Source organism: Mus pahari, chromosome 19, assembly GCF_900095145.1.
Source record: "Mus pahari chromosome 19, PAHARI_EIJ_v1.1, whole genome shotgun sequence".
NCBI lineage: Eukaryota > Metazoa > Chordata > Mammalia > Rodentia > Muridae > Mus > Mus pahari.
In genome coordinates this window covers 47,428,641-47,452,394 of record NC_034608.1, presented here as the reverse complement: position 1 = coordinate 47,452,394, position 23,754 = coordinate 47,428,641, and positions in this window count along the sequence as shown.

The window sequence follows — 23,754 nt, the reverse complement described above, 5'->3', positions numbered from 1 at the left end:
CAGAACTATGTGAAATATCTCCTTGGGAGGCAAGTCCCTCCTCTGACATAGGAGGTCAGTTATCAACCTTATTCTTCAGTGGCGTGATAACTTGGGGGATATTCCAATTCCTTAGGTTCTATTGTATTAAAGTTCTGTTGGCCAAAGAAAGAGGCATGAGTATGTCTCTTTTCAGAATAGTTTTACCTGTGCCACAAAGATTGCAGTGTGTGGTGTCATTGGGTTTTCCCTAAGTCCTTGAGATCCTATCCTCTGTGGGGAACAGTAGGCTATGTTCTTGCTTCTTCTATGATCAACCCCTGGCACTGCCACATCCTCTTATTGCTTGATCATGCCTTCCTGTGGTGACAGGCTGTGTAATTCTAGCTCCAAAAATACTGAGATCAATTGATCACTCACCAAAGCCTCCCAAACTCAGAATAGTATTTCCTTTTCTCTTAAGAAGCTGATAATGACCGATATTTCCTGAGAGTGGCAGAAAGGTGGCAGACACACAATAGCATTTACATGTTTTATCTAGATTTTTTGAGGTTCTAAGAGGTATAGCATGATATTTTATATACTTCATGTATAAAGTAAAATACTTTGCATTTGTGCAACTCAATTCTTGGTCTTTCGAATATATAGTTGCATTCTTAAAGTTGTCCTTAGGGTGATAACAATGAAGATTTGTCCCTCTGCCAAAACCTGAGACCCTAAGAAGAGTTCTACATAGGCATATTTCACTATGCAGCCACGACTGGTCTGGGACTGACTCTGTAATTATATACTCACAGAGATCATCTGATATTGAAAATGCATACATTTGATAACAGCATCTGGTTTTGGTAGATACTCCAATTTTATCTTCATATTTTCTTTATGACTTCATGCTTTGATTTGTAGAAGTAGATAAGTTATTTGCTATAAGGACATGATTGTAAGAAGCTACATCTTTTTCCCCCCTTTCATGGGAATCCTTGCGATTATCATCTGTGACAGGCATGCCTGTCTACTCCTTATGGAAAATGTCTTGAGGGTATAGAAATTTATGTATTTCATTGAAACTACAAAAATGTAAGATACAAAATAGATAAACTCACATGGATACGTGAGTTGTATCCTCTTCCATTCACTTTTTCTTTTTCCTAAATATAAATTAAAAAATATAATTTTATGTGATTTTTCAGTTCCAGCTTCTAGGATTGGAGGGACAATTTTCCTTCTTGGTTGTGTTTCTTTCTCAGTCCAGAAGTCTGGAAGGGAGTATGTAGTTAAGAAGGGAGTATGAGAATCTTGCTGTGTGTTCCATTGTAGAGTAAACAGCCTTGGTCTTTCATTCAAAGCAGATCAGACCATGGACACATTATTCGTTATTGTTTAGCTGCCTGGCTTTAGGAAGAAATTACCAGCTTCCTGGGGACCCAGCATTTTAGCTCCAAGTCTAACTGTGCTCCTAACACAAGGGAGAAAGCTTAGTGGCATTGTGAGCCATTTACCATGAAAAGGACATGCTATAATCAAATGGGGACTACTTAACTGTGCCACACTTGGGTCCCAGTTTAGGGCTCATGGGAAATCGGCCAGAGGCTTAAAAGAAGTGAGGAAATACCGAAAATGTTCTAAGCAAGGCAAAGGTATTTTTCTCTACTTTTTTTTTTTTTTTTTTTTTTAATAACGCCACCATTAGCAACAACAAAGAGTGACCCTTTGGATTCTTTTTTAACATATCCCCATTTTGAAAAAGCTACAGTGATAACCGTGATTATCAGAGTTCTGGATTTTTTACCCACATATCAGATTCAAAAGGGAGTTAGAAGCCTCCAAAATATGATATTGTATTTAAGCCAGCTTGCTTATCACAACTCAAGACTGAGACCTTGTTCTTAGCAAGAATAATGTTACCTGCTATCTAAATAAACACCAAAGTTTAAACTATTGAAATAATGAAGCTGGAGAGATGAAGTGGATTCTAGATATATTAAATCTGGGATAGCTTCAAATAACAGCCTGAAGCAATAATGTGAATCTTCCACCCTGTTTTCATAATGTCAGGGTTCCTGTAGAAATGATGACTTTAAAATTCAATCTGCCCAAATTTCTCTTCTCCAAAGATCCAGTTCAGATGACCCTCTAAGTCCTTTTGAGCATGGAAGAATAAAGTCACGAAAAGGAGACCCTTGAGTTCTGAAGGAAAGATTTGTGATAGATGCCTCGTGCTAGAACATTTCCTCTAGAATTATTTGCCACAGAAGGCATTTGTATATGGACAAATGCTCACCCCTAGAAAAGAGAATTATACCGAGGTTGGGAGAAAATAGAAGGAGAGAAGAATTGGATACTGTGTCATTGTGACATTGAGCAATGCAGACTGCTAAGGATAGAGGAGTATGAGGAAGATAAATCCATGTGGGCATTGAATCAAAACCAACTATGCTGAAGTTCAAAAGCTAATGAGGAGATTAAGAAGATAGGAATGTGATGCCAGCATGCTTTAGGAACAGAGCTCAGCTCTCTAGTACCCATATAAAAGGTGGAGTGTGCTTATGCACATCTGCAATCCCAGACCTGGGAAGATGGAGACAAAAAGAGAGAGGAAGATCCTCAACCTCATTAGCCAGATAGTCTTGCTAAACTAATGGAATGCAAGCTTCAGGAGATACACACACACACACACACACACACACACACACACACACACACACAGAAATTCATAAATAGAAGTGTGCTCACATGCATACAATGTACCCAAAGAGGGAAAATGTCTCTATGAAAATATAATATAGCAAGTTAAAAGGTACTGGAAGCATATGGAAGTGGATGAAAATAAGCTTGATGCTGACTACGTGTTGTTTTCAGCTGATATTTTCTAGTAGCAAGATTGCTGTCAAGTAGATAATAGGTACTTCATAAAGAATTTTGAAAAATAAAATAACTGCTTATTTTAATTGCTTATATTATTATTTTCATAAATGTGAAGAAATACTCAACTTATTTTTACTATTCTCATGTAAGTATGAGACACCTATGCCAGCAACATATGTTAATCTGCTTTTCTCTGTGTAAAGTGAGACTGGGATTTTGATTTGTTCCCAGGCTTAGTTAGATTTCCATTGCTGTAATAACGACTGTGAACAAAATTAACTCGCGAAGCAAAGGATTTCCTTTCTTTTTACATCTTATTTTCCATCAGGATGGAAAGTCATGGCAAGAGCTCAAAGCAGGAGCCTGGAGGTAGGAACTGAAGCAGAGGCCATGGGCAAGTGCTGTGCATAGTCTTTCTCCTAATGGCTTGTCCTCCCTGCTTCTTTATGAAAGGACACTCCCCAGAATACCTGCTTCTCACAAGGGACTGAGGCCCCAAACAACTATCATCAATTTAGAAAAGGTCCCCAGAGTTGGCTGCAGGCAACCTGATGGAGATGTTTTCTCTATCAAGGCTGCTCTGCTCAGACGGCTCTAGCTTGTGCCTAGGTTAGACAAACGTCTAACCAGAACAGCACCAAGCAGAAAGCCTCCTCTCAAATGCTACGAGTTCCGATAATTAGACTCAGCAGAAAATGTCTGTGTTTATGTCCACATTAAACTGCTAGAAATCATTCCACTTCTACATTTTAATTGGTCTTTCCAAATGTTCTTATTTGTACAGTTTAGTTCAAGAATAATTAACAATAACTTTGAGAGATTAACTAAGAAAATAGTCTGCATACCACATATGTACATGCACATGAGCAAGTACGTGCACACGTACGCATGCACACCCACACCCACACACATTCAAACACACACACAGACACACAGACACACGCCAGTTCTTGGAGTTCATTTTAGAAAATGACCTTACAATAACAATACGAAAAAATAATAACACTTTTAGCAATAGAAATGTCAAAATATTCCATCATAATCCATATACAGTTTTGTTCCATTATTGTCTCTGAGAGTAAAATATATTAATATGAAAGTAGAGTGATTTTTAATGAAAAAATAAATGAATAGTTTTAATAACACAATAGATGAGTAGCATTAGGTTATAGTTTGGATAGTTTTGACCAGAATTATTATTAATTTTGTCTTTATGCCGGCAATCAAGAAAGGACTGACTCTAAAGTTCACAATATAAATATGTGTGTTGAAAAGATATTTAAAATACTTAAACCAAACATTTTTTGAGGGCTTTTCGATGCTGTCAGTGGTGCCACATACCTATATTTGAGAAGCACCATTGTAAGCAAATAGTTGACATATTATCATTAAATCATCCTTCTATGTGTGAGAAAATTAACATGTGCCTGAAGACCGCTCTAACCAAAGGATTTCATGATCTTATTTTCATATGCTGGATACAAGAACTATTCACTGTGTGCTACTAAAGAGAATGGCTCACCTCATGAGTTTTTGGGGTTTGTAGATAAAAGAATTTAAAAATAATGCTCAGAAAGAAGCTTGAGGCCAATTCTATTAGTTGGAGAGGAAAACAATCAGAGCAGGTGAGCTGCAAATTGTAAGTTTTGGGTGGGCAGGGAGTGATGGATTAGAAGAATTGGGCATGTTTGCTGAGCATGACATCAGATTGGTAGGGAGGCTCAGTGAGGTCCACAAGCAGAAGTATGGAGGAGCGGGCTCCTCAGAAAGTAAAGATACGCAGAATAGTCTTATGGTTTGCAATAATATTTGAGATATTCCAGTATCTGAAAAGAGATAGAAAAGGGAAAAAAAATCAAGTGTTTTCATGCTTCCTTCCTTCCTTCCTTCCTTCATTCCTTCCTTCCTTATTTATTTGTTTGTTTATTTATTGTTTATTTTGGGCCTCATGTGTCACAGGAGGCCCTCAAACTCACCTTGTAGTCAATGATGTCCTACTATTTCTACCAAAAAACCTTCGAGAATGCAGTCCTATGAGCACACACCTCCACAGTCAGTTTATGCAGTGCTGTGGACAAAGCTCAGGGTCCCCTGACTGCTGGGCAACTCTCTAGCAGTGAGCCACATCTCCAGTCCTAAGTTCACTTTAGTAGTTAGAGCTCAAAATGTTGTGCAAAGCACATGCTTTGTGTGAGAGATTTCCTGGGACATACAAGTCCACATATCATTAAGGGAGTAGTTACTCCTCTCATCATTTTACAACCTAGTTTTCTGTGTGAGTGAGTGAGTGTGTGTGTGTGTGTGTGTGTGTGTGTGTGTGAAACACATATGCCCATGTGTGCCACAACTCTTATATAGAAATCAGAAGACAACTTCTAGTAGCAGATTCTATTTCCACTGTATGGGTTCAGATGGTTGAACACTGTTCAGTCAAGAAGCTAGGCTTGGTAGCAGAAACCTTTACCAACTGAGCCATTTCATTGGTCCCATACACTTTTTAATATGTCTTCATGTGAATTTGTCTTCTTGAAGGTTGATTTCCTGGCCAAGTGATTGACAGGTCAGTTTGATCAACAGTTCTCAACCCTTTAATGCACTTCCTCATCTTGAGGTGACTCCCCAACCATACAATTATTTTGTTGCTACCTCATAACTGTAATTTTGCTACTATTATAAATTACAAATTGTAATGTAAATATCTGTGATTTCTGATGGTCTAACGTGACCTCCATAAAACAGTAGTCATTCAATTCTCCAAAGGGATGCACCCCACAGGTTCAGAACCACTGAGTTAGATTAACTTTTAAGGAGTGAGCAACAGTATTTCTTTATAATCTTATAACCTTTGGGAAATTTGTCATTTTATGTCTGAACCAAAGACTAAAGATACAACTCAGAACATAATGGATTAATGGAATTAAAGATCATTAAAATTAAAATACCTCTATAAAATAGCCATGCCTTACCAAGAACAAATAACTTTCTTTTAATGAGTTTTAACAAAGGCCTCCTATCTTTTCTTCCTTCCTATCATTCAGTATTTGAAATCTTCATCATTTAATTAAAATGCACTTCCAACAGTTCCTCTCTCTCTTTCCTTCTCCCTATGCCTCTAATATCCAACTACCAAAAAAAAAGGTCATGCCTGAATCTTTAGCCTTTGTTGTCACTTATACATATATGAATAAATATGTAAGTGTTGCCTTCAGAGTGCTGCCCACACTATGTTTCCAGGACTCACCCTTGCTATTGGGTAAGCAAATGGGGCCTCATCCCTGGCAAAGACCACTTCTCACTTTCTTAGCGGTTGGTCAATGCTTATAGATCTTCATCTTGGGATGGCATCCAGTGAGATTTCCACCATCAATGTTAGGTTTCCACTAGTCTTTGGATTGTCCAGGTCTTATTTAGACAGCCGCACTGTGATTTTAAAGTTGTAGCTTCTCTGTCAAAGCTGGAAGGCACAACCTCATGGATGACTTCCTGGGTAAAAGCAAAGCCCTCTCTCTACTCCTTCGCTGACATGTTCCTTGGGCCTTGGGTGCAAAAGTTGCGTTATGGATATATCTCTTGGGACTGGACACCCCTCAGTCAGGTGTTCTCTGTGCGTTGCCTATTTGTGGCTTTCTGCAATGTTCTTTTCTGTGATGCAAAAGTTTCCACTTATCTGTGTCTGCACTATGCATAGTAGCTATGGATCCTTGGCAGGAAGGAGGTCTGGAAACCTCATATTTTATATCACTAGAAAAAGAAATTTGGATGTTTTCTTTACTCTTACACATGACAAATTCTTTTTTGTTGTTGTTGTTGTTGTTGTTGTTGTTTTTGTTTTTGTTTTTGAGACAGGGTTTCTCTGTATAGCCCTAGCTGTCCTGGAACTCACTCTGTAGACCAGGCTGGCCTCAAACTCAGAAATCCACCTGCCTCTGCCTCCCATGTGCTGGGATTAAAGGTGTGCGCCACCAATGCCTGGCACACATGAAAAATTCTAAGGGGTATTAGATATTTTAAAGAGAGCATTTGTGATATTTTTCCCTTTCTTGAAATTTGTGTACAGGGAGAAAATGGGAAAAGGGTCACAAGCTGATCATGGGGGAGAGGTTCAAAAGAACCTGCTAATTGCCTGACTAGCTTCTAAATAATGATGTAATGTCCATCTATTGTCCTAGCACTGGGAAGGCTGCGTGAGGAGGATCTAAATTTCAAGACTACCTTAGGCTTCATAAGGTCTGGAAACAAACAAGAAAACAGCAAAAACCATCTTTAATGATATTCTCAACTCCAGGGTTTTTTTCCCCTTTGCTTTCTGCTTCTTTAAACTAAAATCTCCTAACCTCCTACTTTTACAAACACACACACACACACACACACACACACACACACACACACACATACACTGAAATATTTGTTCTGCCTATCCTTTTGCATTTGGATGTATTTGGTGATTTCTTTTGATAAGAACAAGAGACAGCATCCCCATTGCCTGCCAAGGACCTCGTCCTTCCTACAGGATCTCCCTTACAACAGTCATGCAAGAGCCTCTCCCATGGGCTCAGCCTGGTGGTCTCGGAAGAATGATTCTTAACTGTCTCCCGCTTTCGTTTTAGGAAAGAGCAGCGATCACTGAGGCCAGTTTTCCTTGGGGAATGGTCTGAATGACTTGTCCATGTGAGTGATGGGCCTGGCAAAGTGTCTAATTGATTGAACTGCCTGGTGTTTATTATTCTAATAGTCCTGAAGAAAGCCTGGATGATTCTCCATTAGCCCACAATGAAGCTCTGGGGGAGCATTTCCACCGCACTTCAGCTCTTGTTAACCTAAAAGTAATTGGGCATATAAATTTGGAGGGTCTTATTTGTTCTGCCAGGACTAAGTGGATGAAAAGAATGGCCATATTTACCCTATTTGAATATTCTGTTCAAAGAAAATACAATGAAACATCACTAACTGCACCAAATCCTGAGAGAACACTCTTGGAAAGAAACTACTGCTTATACCTGAACTGCCACACCATTTTCATTTGGCCACAAATGGCCACATATAACATCTATGGCCCCACTATTTCCTTTTCTGTGGGAGATTACACAACGAACCCATCCAGTTGTGAAGATAATAGATGAAATCTCTGTCACTTTTCCTCTTCTGTATATTCTACCTCAACCTGCAATTAGTAGAGACAATATAGTGTAAAAGTAATAGGAAGGTCCAGGTGACCATTACGACAGTCAATGTGGGACATGATGTCAATACAGAAAAGCCTTTGAGAAATTGGTGATACATAGAAGTATTGGAGCAAAAGCGAGAAGGATAAGTCTAAGAGTCAACAGCCCCAAAGCTTCTGGAGCAAGAAAGAACAGCAGAGAAAAGACGATCCGATCTAGGAACTGGTAATCCACACATCCTCTGCCCAATGATGGTGGAAGGATTCCTGGTGCATCTTTATTTGATCCACAGTTTGCATAAAAGAGCTATAGCTCCTCCGCTTGAACAGTTACTGAGAATCGGTAAAGAGTAGCCGAAGGAATGTAGCCATTTGTTATATTTGGTTGCCTTGTTCTCCGAAATCAGTGGTGAGTCAAGTAAGGTGTGTGTATCACGTATGGTGGATCTAGTCTCTCATGATCAATACTTCTCTGGATTCATTTGAAATCTTGGACTCATCCAAATCTAGATGCATTGTCCATGTTTCAAACAACTGCATAACAAAGTTTTGGGGGCTCCAAACAATTTCAAAGGGCTCCGTAACAAAAGCATCTTTTTGTGTACAGTCATTACTCTCTAAACTCATTCCAGAAGTCACCTTGGGACTATAAGGTGAGATGAGGCAAGACGTCTGTAGCTATCTAGTAATCCTTATCATGCCAGGATTATGATAGCATTGGGCAGACCTCTGGCGAAAGAGAAACAGGAGCTGGTTTATACATTCGTTCTCCATTCTCCTTCAGTGTGATTTCTGTACTTGGGGGACAGCAAAGAACAAAAAGCTATATTCACTGAAACACAATAAAATCAAAGTAATAGCATGACTGAGTCAGAGTAATAGAAGATGTCAGGGTATTGAAAACTGATCTGTGCCTTTCTAGCATAGAGCACAGCAGTTTAGGGATCACTCTAAATGTTTTGGAGATGTTTGCTTTCTTTTTCTTTTCTTTTTTTTCAGACTGTCTCAATCATATTACTATGAACTTTAAGAACACAGTACTCAGAATCCCACAATAAATGTTTCTTGGTACCTGCCAGGTAACATCCTTCACTGACGTCGATTCTCTGCTCTCCTTTCCTTCTCTATTTTCTTAGGTCTAGCCCCCTGGAATCTCATATCCTAATAAATTCACCACATGCACATCTTTGTCTAAAGCTCTGATTTTTTTGTAACTGATGGGTTATAGCCACATGGACATTTAGAGCAGTGGCTTTAGAGTGCTAAAACCAGAAGATTATAATTGAGTTTTTTGGTTGAATTGCATAGCTGATGGCTAAGTATGAACCATGATAAATATGTGGAATATAAAATACACATTAGAGGGGAGGGATCCTTGTGAAGTAATGGTGAGAATTGGACAATGGTGGCCAAACACTACATGGCATTCCAGGTAATGTGTATCTTCCCACAATGAAGAATTTTTTTTTTTTTTGTGGAATGATCTTCATATCTTTGAGATGTTTGCTTTTTATGTTAGAATACAAATAATTTGGACCCCCTATGTACCTTCTGTTTCTCCCAACAGGGAATCTGGGTCCTGAAGTGGCCACTTCCTGTAGCCAGGCAAGACTCCCAGTGGAGGGATAAGGACAGCAACCCAGCCACAAAATCTTCAACTCAAATTATGTCCTACGTACAAGTTATTCAGGGAAAAAGAGAGAGAAGCTACTCCGTTATACCTGCAGACAGAAACCTAGCATAACCCTCTTCTGAGAGACTTCACCCAGAAGTCAATGGAAAAAGATGCAGCAACTCATACCAAATATGAGATGGAGCGTGCGGACTCTTACTGAAGATTTGGAAGAAGGACTGAGGGACCTGAAGAGGACAGAGACAACACAGGAAGACCAACAGAGTCAACTAACCTGGACCCTTGGGGGCTCCCAGAGACTGAATCACCAACCAAAGAAAGTACAGGCTGGACCTAGGGCCCGTACAAATATGCAGTAGATGAGAAGCTTGGTCTTCAAGCAGGTCCCCTTCTCAAAAGAGAAGGGTAAAATGGAATGAGAAGAAGCCTTGAGTGAGGGGAAGGGGTACCAAGAGGAACAGAAAGGCTAATATTGGGATGTAATGTAAACATATAAATTAATTAATTAAAAAGAAAAGAAACAGATTAAAAAGGGAGAAAAATGTCCCCCCAATGGCTCAAGTATTGCAGGATTGGCCTATATTCAAAGATGAGCACTTTGAGAGGCAACTTTTCATCTTCAATGGATTAATTCATTATTAAGTTTAGAGTAGGAAGGGCTGTTGAGAAGTGTAGCTACAGAGAGTTGGTACCTGGGAGTAGTGTGCTCGTGGTAGCCATAATGTGGCCTGCCTCTCTTACTTTTTCTCTTTTTTTCCCCCCATCATGAGCTCAGAGGCACCAATGTACACTCCCTACCATGGAATTCTGTTGCAAAGTTGAAAAAAGCATGATCATTCTTTCTGTTTTTCCATCTATCTATCTATCTATCTATCTATCTATCTATCTATCTATCTATCTATCTATCTATCTATTTGCTTTACATCCTGATCATGGCCCCCCTTCCCTTCCCAGTCCCCTATCACACAGTCCTTCCCCCATCCCCACTCACCCTTGGGTACCAACCCACCATGGCACCTCCATGCCTAGGTACATCCTCCCCCACTGAAGTCAGACAAGGCAGCCCAGTTACAGCAAACAGGATCCACAGTTTGGCAAGAGAGTAAGGGTACGCCCCATCTGCTACATATGTATGGGTACAGTTTATGCTCTCTAGTTAGTGGTTCATTCTCTGGGAACCCCAAGGGTCCAGGTTATTTGACTCTGTTGGTTTTCTTGAGGAGTATCTATCACCTACTTGTTCTTCAATCCTCCCCCCAGCTTCCTGAGTTGTGGCTAATGTTTTGCCGTCGGTCTCTGCATCTGAATCAATCAGCTGCAGGGTGGAGCCTCTCAGAGGACAGTTGTTCTATAAGCTTGTCTTATAAGCATAACAGAATATCACTAACAGTATCAGGGATTGGTTCTTATTCATTGGATGGGTCTCAATCTGGGCCGGTCTTTTCTTCATTATTCCCTCAGTCTTTGCTTCATCTTTGTCCCTGCACTTCTTGTAGGCAGACTAAATTTTGGGTCAAAGGTTTTTTTTTTTTTTTTTTTTTTTTTTTTGTGGGTGGTTTGGCCTCCTTAATCCTCCTCTGGGAGTCCTGCCTGGCTACAGGAGGTGGTCACTTTAGGTTCCATATTCACCCTCCCTCACTGCTAGGACTCTCAGCTACAGTCACTCTCATAGACTTCTTGGACCCTTCCCTATCTCAGGTATCCTCCCTGAAACACAATGCTGATTTCTGTTCACTAGACACCAATAAACCATGTAATCCTATTAAATATGGGGTACATAACTAAACAATTCTAGACAGAGAAATCTCTAATGGCCAAACAGCACCTAAGGAAATGATGAAACTCCTTAGTTATCAGGAGAATGAAATTCAAAACGACTCTGAGAGTCTGCCTTACACCAGTCAGAATGGAAACAAATAAAACCTCAAATGGCAACACATGCTGTCGAGGATGTGGGGCAAGTGAACACCCTGGCCCCCATTGCTGGTAGGAGTGCAAACATGTACAACCACTTTGGAATTCTCTTTGACAATTTCTCAGAGAATTGGTAGAATCCCTACCTCAAGACCCAGCTATACCACTCCTGGATATATGCTCAAAAGATGCTCCACCATACCACAACAACACTTTCTCAGGTATGTTCATAGCAGCTACATTGATAATAGCCAGAAACTAGAAACAACCCAGATGTTCCTCAACTGAAGAATGGATACAGAAAATGTGGTTCATTTATACATTGGAATACCTCTCAGCTATTAAAAACAAGGATATCATGAAATTTGCAGGCAAATGGATGGAGCTAGAAAATATTATACTGAGTGAGGTAACCAAGACCCAAAAAGGCATTCATGGTATGTCCTCACTTTTAAGTGGATATTAGCAATAAATTATAGGATACCCACAGACCCAAATAAGTTAAATAACAAGAAGAGCTCAAGGAATGGTGCTTGAGTATCACTCAGAAAAGGAAATAAAACAGACAGTGGAGATGGATGGAGGGAAGGAACTGGGTGGGAGAGGGAATGCCTGGTGCCTAGAGAGTGAACATTCTTTCTTCAGGGTTATTTCCTCAGATGTTTTGCTATAGATGAGAATCTACCACATATTCATGTAAAGGATGCCTCATTTATTGTGATACCTATGTCAGTATCATGGAACTGAGATGAAAAAGAGGGCCACAGTCAATTCTATAGTAATATTTGTAATGATATTTAGCATTTGCTATTTCTATTTTTTGTTTTGAATTAGAAATTGGTAAATTAGAATATCATATATTAATGGAGCACCATGTTCTTGTGTGTGTGTGTGTGTGTGTGTGTGTGTGTGTGTGTACTGAATAATGAATTCAATTTAAGTAACATCAAAGGTATTAAATAATAATGTTCTTGTGAGAAGAATATTTGGAAGTCTTTTAGAATTTGAAGTGTTAAGTACATTACGACATATTTGCTGACTATGTTGTATGGAGCATTTCCATGAAAAAGAGAAAAAAAGAGGAAGTTTTCCTTTTATCTACTTGATGTTCTATGCCTGTTGAACATCAGATAACCACTAATTCTCTCTCATTCTCTCTCTCTGGTTTTGTTCCCTTTTCTTTTTTGTGTCTTAGCGACCATTTAAAATGAGTACATGCTTATTCTTCCTGTGCCTCAATAGTGCGCTCCAGTCCTATTTATGTGCTGGCAATGATAAATTTTTATCTATTTTCTCAGGTAAAAAAATTTCTTTTTGTACATACATTACCTTTTCATTACCTACTTACCTGATAATGGACCGTTATTTTAATTTTGTTACACAATCTATTGCACAGTTGACTTTTTCTCCAAAATAGTTTTGATGTTTTTAAATGCCAAGTTATCTTATGAATTGGGAACTATGGTGTAGTTATTCCAAAAAAAAAATTAAGTTAGTCTTACTTAAACACATATTTGACGCTGTATAGAGAATGCATACCATGATTCTAAAATTGTACACTTTAAATAATGATTACCAATGCTGAAGATAAACTCTAATGTACATCTCTTCACGTCTGACTCTGTTGTCAACAAAGTCTTGCTGAAGGCCTTACATAATTGGTTCATATACATAAAAGCATAGTCATTTTATTAAAGCAAAGATTTCAGTTTGAGGAATGAGACTCTATTAGAATGGTTTCATGGAGTTGGGGTTTAAAGGTTTTCAGAAAGAAAATTAAATTAATGTGGCAATTTGTTTTAGAAATACCTAAATTGCCCTAAAGTCAAATATTAGCAGTAAAGATGATTTATTCATGCAATTATTTCAACCCCTTCAAAGATTGATGAGATTAAAGATATAATTACCTGTTAATAAAGTCTCCAATTAATATACCTTATCAAGAAATAGTGTCTAATCTTCATGCATTTTTGTCTTTTCTGGTGTTCATCAGGGTTACTCAGTAATATATATTAATTATATTATATTAATTATATTATATTAATTATATTATATTATATACTGATTTTTTTGAAGTATTGACTTGATGATTTAGGAAATGATGGTTTTGAAAACTGATGAAACTATCAATATCTTGAAAGACCAGGTATTACAGATTGAACCATGTTAGGATAGAATTGGCCGTAAAGTGATACCCATAGTTTCTTCAGGTTCTGGGGACTTAAGAAACATTTTAGCATTCTTCGGGTACATTTGGTAAATGTAGGAAGAATTAAAGGTAGGTGTTACACAGAACATGGGACACATAAAGTTAAGGTTCAGAAATGTTCAGTTTTCCCAATACTTCTTTGAGATATTCTGTTAATCAACAATAGTAATGTTTTAGTTACTATGTTTCCCTTAAAGGCAGATGAAACATTACTACTAATAAATAATCTTTAGCTTTTCAGTAGTTAATATTAAATTAGTTTTACTTCTCCTTAATAGTTCCACCAGAACTTCTAGCTGTCCATCTTTTTAAACAGTTTCACTTTAATATGGTTTAGATGAGAATGCTGAACAATTCTATTTTATATATGTATATATAAACTATTTATACAAATATTTGTGTGATGATTAAATTAATCAAATTACCTTGTGTTCCCAGAAAGAATTTGTCTGAGAATTGGAATTTTAAAGACAAAATATTTATATTGAGTGGCTCCTTGTTCTTCAATTTACACATTTATGTCATTTTCTAAATATTTGCTGAGAATTCATTCTTTACCTCACGCTGCCTACAACACAAAGAATTGTCTAGACTAAACAATACACACACATACACTCAGAGATACGCACCATATACATACACACACACACACACACACAATACACACAGACAATTAAAAATAATTCCTTTGGTTGAATCTCACTCAGAAGTAGTTAATAAGTAGAAGTGGAAATAAAATAATCATTGGCGGTAGATAAAAGGGAAGGAAGGGTTGGGGAAGGGGATAGGGAGGGGAGAAGGGTGGGGGATGGTTTGGTGGGAGATCAGGGGAGAGAGGGCCTGGGGAGTGAATTGACATAGGCAGCTGGGGATGGGGGTGAGTTGGATTTCTGAGGGTGACTCTAGCTGAGACTACTTGCAGTGGATAATTCTAATGCTAGGAGAATGCCAATTTCCTCTTAAATTTTTCTATAGGATTGGTTTTGTGTCAGAAATAGCAGGGTGGTCCTGTGGCTGGCTGTGGTCTATGTAAGTCAGTCTCTTACATACAGTTCTGGGAGAGGCTATAAGCACTGCACGGTTTACACTTTTGTCCTTTGTTAATTTTCTATTGCTTGATAAAACACCATTACCAAAGCAACTTTAGTTTGATTTACCATTCCAGACCACTAAGTATCTGTCATCGTCCAGATGGACAAATGCGGGGGCTACAACAGACCTCATACCTTAAGCAGAGATAACAAACTGGGAATGGAGAGTATCTTGAATCCTCCAAGTCTTGCCCTATATTAAACATTTTCTTTAGCAAGACCAAACTTCTAAATGTATCCCCAACAGGATCACCCTCTGGGGACCAAGTATTCAAATGGCCAAGAATATGGGGGGCATCTCATTCAAACTATCACAGGATGCTTATTTTATGCATCACCTATCTGAGCCATGCAGAGATGTGACTCCTCCAGAGTCATGATGGAGGGTCAGAGAGAGGAGTTCTCTGCAGGAGATTATCCAGCACGAGCAATAAGGACTCGGCTATTTTCAGGTACTGGATTTTGGAGATGTGATTTTCATTCCAGTGTAACTTATTTGTTCTCAGTGAAGGTGAGGGAGGATCATGAAAACTGAAATATTTTCTGAAACAGCAAAAATATGTAAGCAATAAAACAAAGATACACACACCTTTAAACACAAATAGACACACAAACTCACACATGCCTATTCACATACACACACATAAGCACATATAAAACAAATGTGCATCCACAAATACATACAAACGTACTCACATATACTTACACATATATACACATCTGACAACATGTACATAAAAACATGGACACTTCTACACTAATATACACGTATACAAATAGAGATGCACATAGGTACCCACATGTACCCATATAAACACATACGTAGACACAAAATCACACACATATATACACATAAGTACACACAACACATGCAACACAACACACATACAAACATATTTATACACAATATATACCAACATGCACACTAAGGTAAAAGAGTCCTTGATTTCTATTTTTCTATTACTATCTTGGTAAAACTTTTATATATTTATTATTTATTTATTATTATCACTAGTATCCTATTAAGTCTTCCTATAAAGCTAAATCAAATGCAGGAAATGGGTTATCCTGTCATTTATACTCTTTAATCGATCTTTGTCCACTTTTCTCCTGAATTTCCATAGTGGTTCTCAAGCTAAACTACTGATTTATTTGTTTGTTTATCTTTATTTCCTAACAATTAATTAACTCTGCCTAATTGACTTGGCAAGATTTTCTTCTCACCCCCAGGACAGATACCTGGGATATAACTGATGGTAGTAAATGAAATTAATCACTAGTTTTTACAGATAGTGTCAAGCTGTCGTTCCAAATCTTTGTCAACTCACAAGTCCTCTCAGAATTTATGACTACTAACTCTCAGATTGATCCAAGTGGCAGTAAGGAATTATTTTGTGCTTCTGTGCATTGGTCTTGCAATGCAACCTTGTACTTTCGGATACAAGGCCTGATTTCTGCTTTTGGTTTGTTGTTTTACTTTTTTATATCATTTTTTCCAACGTAGGATTTCAGAAATTACTTTAGTCTCCAAATTCTATAAAACAAAATCTTGTATCATTGAATCACATGAGCTTTTGTGTCTTGGTGGCGTATTTGTTTCTTGTTTGTTTGTATTGGGTCCCGAGAGAAGGTGGTAATAGTTGTGGCTTTTGAGAAATTATTGGCAAATACCGCAGAGATTTTCTCCCGGATTGATTTGTGTGTGTGTGTGTGTGTGTGTGTGTGTGTGTGTGTGTGTGTGTGTTTATTGACGGTTTTCATTGCATTAGGTAAGACCAATGAAATGCTCACGCTGAGACATTGGAAACGTTACAGGGAAAAAAGCTATTTCCATATTTTCATGTCAATATACATTTTTCTAATTCAGAATTAGGATTAAAAGGAGTGTAACCCAAAATCCGTTTAATAGTTAGTGGAAAGGTACCGACAGCACTATATGAATTTTCCCCACTGTTATTTGGCGATACTCCATTTTGATCCTTCACTAGTAGGTGCAATGGTATCTAAGAGGTTTCATATATTATCCTTATTGTATTGAATTACATTCCATCTATACCTAGTTGAAAAAATATTAATCATGAATAGCTTAAAGTTTTCTCAAGTGCATATTCTTTCTCTGCTGAGATGATCATATGATTTACATTATCACTACACTAATATTATAATATTTTTTCAGTCACATTATGTTCAGTCTTAACATCTTATGGGTAGTATTTCCCACTCAGTCATTGCAGGTGATTCTTTAAGTGTGCATTTGAATTAATTTTGTATTTTATTGAGGATTTTGCATTTCTGATCATTAGAGATATCAGATAACCAGTTCTTTTATCCCCAGTGAATTTTCTTTGGAAAACAGGCGATTAAAGTTTTTTGTCAAATACTTAGTATAATTTTCTCTTGATTGCATATGAGATTTTTTTCTACTTAATTTTTAAAAATGAATTAAAAATGTATGTTTGAGAATTTTATTGACAATATATTTATATCATGTCCACCCACTCCTCCAAATGAATGTCTCTGAAGTTTCTACTGGGCTGGCATTGAATCTATAGATTGTGTTTGATAGGATAACTATTTTCACAATACTAATTCTTTTGATTTATGAGCACTAGAGGTTTTTCCATATCTTCCATGGCCTCCCTCAATTTCCTTTTAAAATTTAAAAATATACCTTTGCAGTTTTAACTTTGAAGTCTTTAATTCCTCGGATTTGCTGCCAGGTGCTTTGGTTTTTGTGGCCATGACAAATGGGTTTCTCTCTCTTTCCTTTTGTTTATAATTGTTATCATTCTATACGCTAGGACTGATGTGTGTGTGTGTGTGTGTGTGTATTATTTTTATAACCTGTCACTTTACAGAAAGTTTTTCCCATAGTGACGTTCCTGTTGCTTTAATAAAATACCATTGTCAAGACAACTTACAGAAATGAAGAGCTAATTTGGGTTTATGGTTCCAGAGGGACAAATTCACCACAGTGGGCAGGAATGGCACATGGCATCAGGTAGTAGACACAGTGACAGGAGCAAGAAGTTGAAAGGAATCACAACTTCAAACTCTTCAAATGCAAGCACGAAGCAGAGAGAATAAACTGAGACAATATGAATTATTTTCCTATTAGTATCCCTTTAATTTCCTTCTCTTGTCTTTTTGTGCTAGCTAAGACTTCAATTATCATACTGAAAAAAAAAGTGAAGGAAATAAAAACCCTTATATTATTTGTGATCTTGGGAAGAATTGATTGATCTTTTCACTCCTTAATATAATCTTGAGTATAGATTTGTCATATGTTGCCTTTATTATGTTAAAAATCACTTTTTCAACTCTGTGTCTCTTTTGTCGTAAAATGGTGCTCAATTTTGTCATATGAATTTCATATATCAAATGAGCTTACTGTGTGATTTCTGTCTTATTTCACTAACATGATGAGTTATAGGTATCAGAATTATTCTTTAATTTGTCTGTGTGTGTATGTATGTGTGTGTGTGTGTGTGTGTGTGTGTGTGTGTGTGTGTATATACATAAGTGTATATCTGGATTTAATATCATAGAAACACTAGTTTTATATGAAGACTGTTGAAATATTCCTTATCTATTTTGTAGAATAATTTGAGTATTATTCATGTCTATTAAAATCTGGTAGATTTCCTCAGTGAATCCATCAGGTACTGAACATTTTCAGGGGACGTATAATTATTTCTTCAGTGTATTGCTGATTATAGATCTATTTAAATTGTTTATTTTATCCAGGCTTCCTCTAGGTAGGTAATGTATTTCCTAGAAGTTCATCCCTTTCTTCTAGATTGTCCAGTTTAGTAGAGGTTTTTTAATGCATGTTTTTATGATTTTCTAAATTTCATTGGTATCTGTTATACTATTTCTATTTTACATTCTATTGCTTTTTATTAATGTGGTTTATCTTTGTATTTGAAGTTATTTGAATGTGGATGTATTAATCTGGTTTATATTTTCATTGATGCTTCCTGTTTTTTAATTTATTCACTTCTATTTAATAATATCTACATTGATTTGATTTATTTCTTCCTACTTACTCTTTTGGGGTTTTATGACTCGTAGTTTATTTATTTCAGACATCACAGAGTTTTAATATCTTTATTTGCTCTTTGAAATCTTCATGCATTTACACTACTTATTTTGATTATATCTGTTCATTACTACCTCCTTCCATCCCACTGTCTCAGTTTCTAATGTGGGCACTTAAGCACACTCTAATGTCCTATTAAACATATCTTCATTTTCGTCCCATTCCCTTATGTTTTCCTTTGTTTCATTTTCATTTTTCTTTCGATTCTAGAAATAATTTATTTTCTTCTTGAATTTTTTCAGTGACTCATTCAACTGATTTAACACCTGTTGTTTAGTAACTATGAGTTTGTGTATTTTCTGTAGTTTCTATTACTTTCAACATCTAGCTTTAGTCTATTTTGTTCACAGAGATACAGTATGTTATCTTAATTTTCTTGTATTCATGGGAATTGTTTTGTGTGCTTATAGACAATTTTTGAGCCAATTTCATGGGTAGCTTAGAAAAGTGTATATTTACTTATAGTAATAGTGCCAGATTGACTTGTTAGTGTTGTTTCTGCGGGTCTTAGAATGGCTACACCTGCTTGTGTCTGACTTCCGTCTGCTAGACGTACCTTTTACTACACATTTCATGCTCAGTTGGTGTTTCTTTGATTCTGAGTTATGTTTCTTGGAGGCAGGAACATGATGAGTCCTATTACTTAGTCCAATCTGCTAGTCTGTATTTTTACTGCAGAAGTTAAAGCATTAATATACTGAATTATAATTGAATGATGTTTCAGTTTGTACTGTTCTTTTAACTTTGTTGTTTCCCTAGTGCATTCTTGAAGAAACATTCTGGTATTGGACATTTATCTCTGCAGTCTCTTTAGTTTGTCAATCCTTCTCTTCAGTATGAAGTATTATTTCATATCTGTAGACCTGCTTAGTGATCATAATTTATTTAGTCTTTTTTACCTATCATTGGAAGTTTTAATTTATCTAACTATAATAAATATTTTTCTAGGTATAATAATCTGAGTTGGCAGTTATGGACTTTCAGGACTCGGAATACATGTGAGACTTTCTGACTTTAAAGTCTTACATCCAATAATCATATAGCTTTTCTAATATACCTGTCTTTGTAAGTCATTCCATCCTTCTCTCTTGCAGCTCCAATATCATTTTTCACACCCCCCCCAAGTTTTTAATCTTCTAATTATAGCATATCATTAGCAGTTTTCATTTTCATCCTCTCCATTTGGTCTTATGTGAGCCTTTTGCAATGGAGTGGTCATCTATTTCTCTAACTTTGGAAGTTTTTCTTCTCTGGTTTTATTTAAAATATTTTCTAGCCTTTTGGTGTGATGTATGTCTGCCTCTATGAACATAATCAAAGGACTTGTCTTTCCACAGTACCTCAAAGATGTTCCATATTCTATTCACAGATATTCAAAGCTTCCATTGACATCTAATTATTATTTTTTTTCCTCTACGCTGCCTTCAAGTTCTGATACTCTCTTCAAATGCCCCATTCTATCAGTGAGGCCTTCCACTTAGCTTTACATTTGGTTTATTGTGTTTTTGTTATTGTTTCTAGTATCATTTCAGTTTAAATTCCAGAATAATTCTATTTCCTTTTGTAAAAAGATGTATTTATTATATTTGTATGAATGCACTGTAGTGATTTTTCAGACTCACCAGAAGAGGGCATCGATCCCATTACAGATGATTGTGAGGCATCATATGTTTGCTGAGAATTAATCTCTGGACCTCTGGAAGAGCAGTCAGTGCTCTTTTTTTTTTTTTAATTTATTATTATTTTCTTTATTTGTATTTCAAATACTATCCTGAAAGTTCCCTATATCCCCCCGCCCCTGCTCCCCACCCACCCAACTCCCACTACTTGGCCCTGGCCTTCCCCTGTGCTGGGATATGTAAAGATCACAAGACCAAGGGGCCTCTCTTTCCAATGATGGCCGATTAGGGGGTACTAATCAGGGGGTACTGGTTAGTTCATATTGTTGTTCCACCTACAGGGTTGCAGCCCCCTACAACACCTTGGGTACTTTCTCTAGCTCCTCCATTGGGGGCCCTGTGTTCCAGTGCTCTTAACCACTGACCCATCTCTCCAATCCCAGAATTCTATCTCCTTATTTAATTCTACTTCCTCTAGTGGGTTTATTTCCTTATGTCACTTGGCTTTTTGTTATCTTAGATACAGTTATGTCTTCTTCAAGTAGTTTCAAAGTAGTTATAAATCTTCATTTGAATTATTTTCTGGGTATTCTTCCAAGACGTTTTCATAAATTTCATTACTGTGTGATAAGGAATTGTATGAGGAAACAAGATGTCTTGTTTGTTTCTGTGTTGTTTGTTTCTGCACAGCTACTCTCAGGTAACAGCTCTGGGCTCCTCCCTAGTTGCACATCTTCCACGAAGAGATAATGACTTTCTACAGCTTGGTGTCATTTTCTGTGTAGGTTCTGTCTTCTTAGTTTGCCATTTCTGACTTCAGTTGTGAAAGTCTACTTCCTTGAATGGCTTTGTATAGCTTGCCCTCCACCGCACCAAGATCTGTAGCTTCAGCAAAGAATTGTGGACTCTCCTGCACCCAAGTGGCATGCCTGGGTTAGCTCTAGCCTCTTCCCTTCTTCTCCAGCTTCATACTTGAGTTGAGGGAGTTCTTGAACCTGGCTCCCTTGCCCTGAGTGATCTCGTTTACACTTTGAATTTGCAAGTTCTCCCATGTGCTGAGAGATTCCCCAAAACGTTGTTTTATTTTAGATGGAGTCACCATTCTTTTCTGAATCTACAGCTCATATGCACTTGTCCTGTTTTTATTGTTGGTTCTTGGTTTTTCCTGTTTCCCTAAATTAATGTGTTTTCTTTCATACACTGTTAGATACTTTGTGGATGTTCTTTTTCTGAAATGTTCCTTGATCCTTTCTATTTCTTTGATATCTCGTATTTTTACCTGTGGTTTGTGAATTTAGATATTAGGGCCCTCTCTTTGTTCTTAGTCAAGCAAAATGTTAATGTTGATTTTTTTTTTCAAAATGAAACTTATTTTCATTTTTAAAAGCATCTCTTGGTCTTTGCTTAAATTATTTCTCTTCTGATCTTTCTGTTTACTTTCTGGTAGATTTGAATATATTTCATCTTTATTTAGGTCTTTGAAACACCTCTTTCTAAACTATTTCTTCTACTTTTGTGGCAGCATATAAGTTTCAAAATGTTGCATTTCTATTTTTGTTTGTCTCAAGGAAACATTTTTTTCCTTCCTTCCTGAACACTTTGATCTTTTTGGTTGACACTCTTTGACATTATGGTCCAGGAATAGTTGGAATGAAGTCATAGCCTTCCTAGGCCATGTAGCCCATGGATGGCAGTTTTGGCTTGGCTCATAGTGTTGATCATTGGTTTTCTAGCTAGATGCCCTATCTGTTGTTGAAATTGATTTAGTGAAGTCCTTACTGTGACTCCAGTGTTAAAAGTAATAGCTTCTGTACTCTGGTGTGCCAATGTTGCATGTGCATACACAGATAATCAATTAGTATAACCTTTGATTGACTTCCTTATTACAGTTCACTCACCTTTTAAAAATCTCTTGTAACAATTTTATTATTGTTGTTATTGTTTCATTGTTGGTTCTGGCTTTTTGTGGCAGATTTTCCTTAAGTATCCCTGGCTGCATTTGAACTGTATTTCTTGCTCTTCTATTTCCTGAATGCTGAAAAGAACGTTCAGGCTCACAACTTGTTTTCAGTGACAGTTTTGACCACCACTGATTTGTCTGCTACCAGCATAGTGGTTCTTGTTCAACTTTGGTTTCAATTTGTATGTAGTACCTATTCTTTTACTGCTCATGTATCTTTTCAAATTTCAGCCTATGCATCTTTTCACAATTCAGTTCATCATCTCTATTTTTTATTTGAATTTTTTCTTTATATTTAATGTAATTATTTTTAGGGAAGGATTTACTGGTAGGCTGTTAATTTTCTTCTGTTTTGTATTTGGGGGATTGTTTGCTCCCTAACTTGCTGATTTTATTCTGTGAGACAGTGATTTTTCATAATAGTAATGTGTTTTTGTTGTTGATCTGTGGTTGCTGTGAGGCTTATATTAAGCATCTAAAAATCATTAGATATATATTAAGCCAATGAAGATTTAACTTCAATTATATCTCGTTAGTGCACTTAAATTGCTTTACACTTCTAATATCTGTATTAATATTGTTATCTAGAAATTTTTAAATTTTCCATCAATCAAAGAATTATCATAGCTATAGTAAAATAACTGCTTTTTCCCTTTTCTTGCATTTATAGTAGGGTTAAAGAAAATTTATGTACCACTACTGCACTATTTGAATATTTTAAGTATTCAGAATTTGTATTTCTCTGTTTAGTGTTTAATACATTCATATGTTTCTATTCAGTGTTAATTTCAACAAAGGACTCTTTGCAGATTCTCTGGTAATTCAGGTCTAGGTAGGATGAATGCTAATAATTTTTGTTGCACCGGAAAACCGTGGCTTGATTAAATTATCACATCTTCTGCAACTTATTTTTGTTGTTCTTGTTGTTGTGGTGTTCTAATTTTTGTTCTTGAGAATTTGTTTATTTCTCTTTTCTGTAAAGATGGCTCTGTATTTTACAAGTTGGGATTTTGTGATGCTTGTACTTTTAATTCTACGGATACCAGAGCATCCTTGCCATTGTTTCTTTAACATATAACATAAAACATACAATCTTGTCCCCCTTTAAGAGCTCTCTGATAGCTGCATTGGGTCTCTCGAAGCTGCCCACATGTCTGAGTAGGTTTTCTTCACTTTGTGATATTCTTTTAACCTTGGTTATTGGGAAAATTTAAATGACTT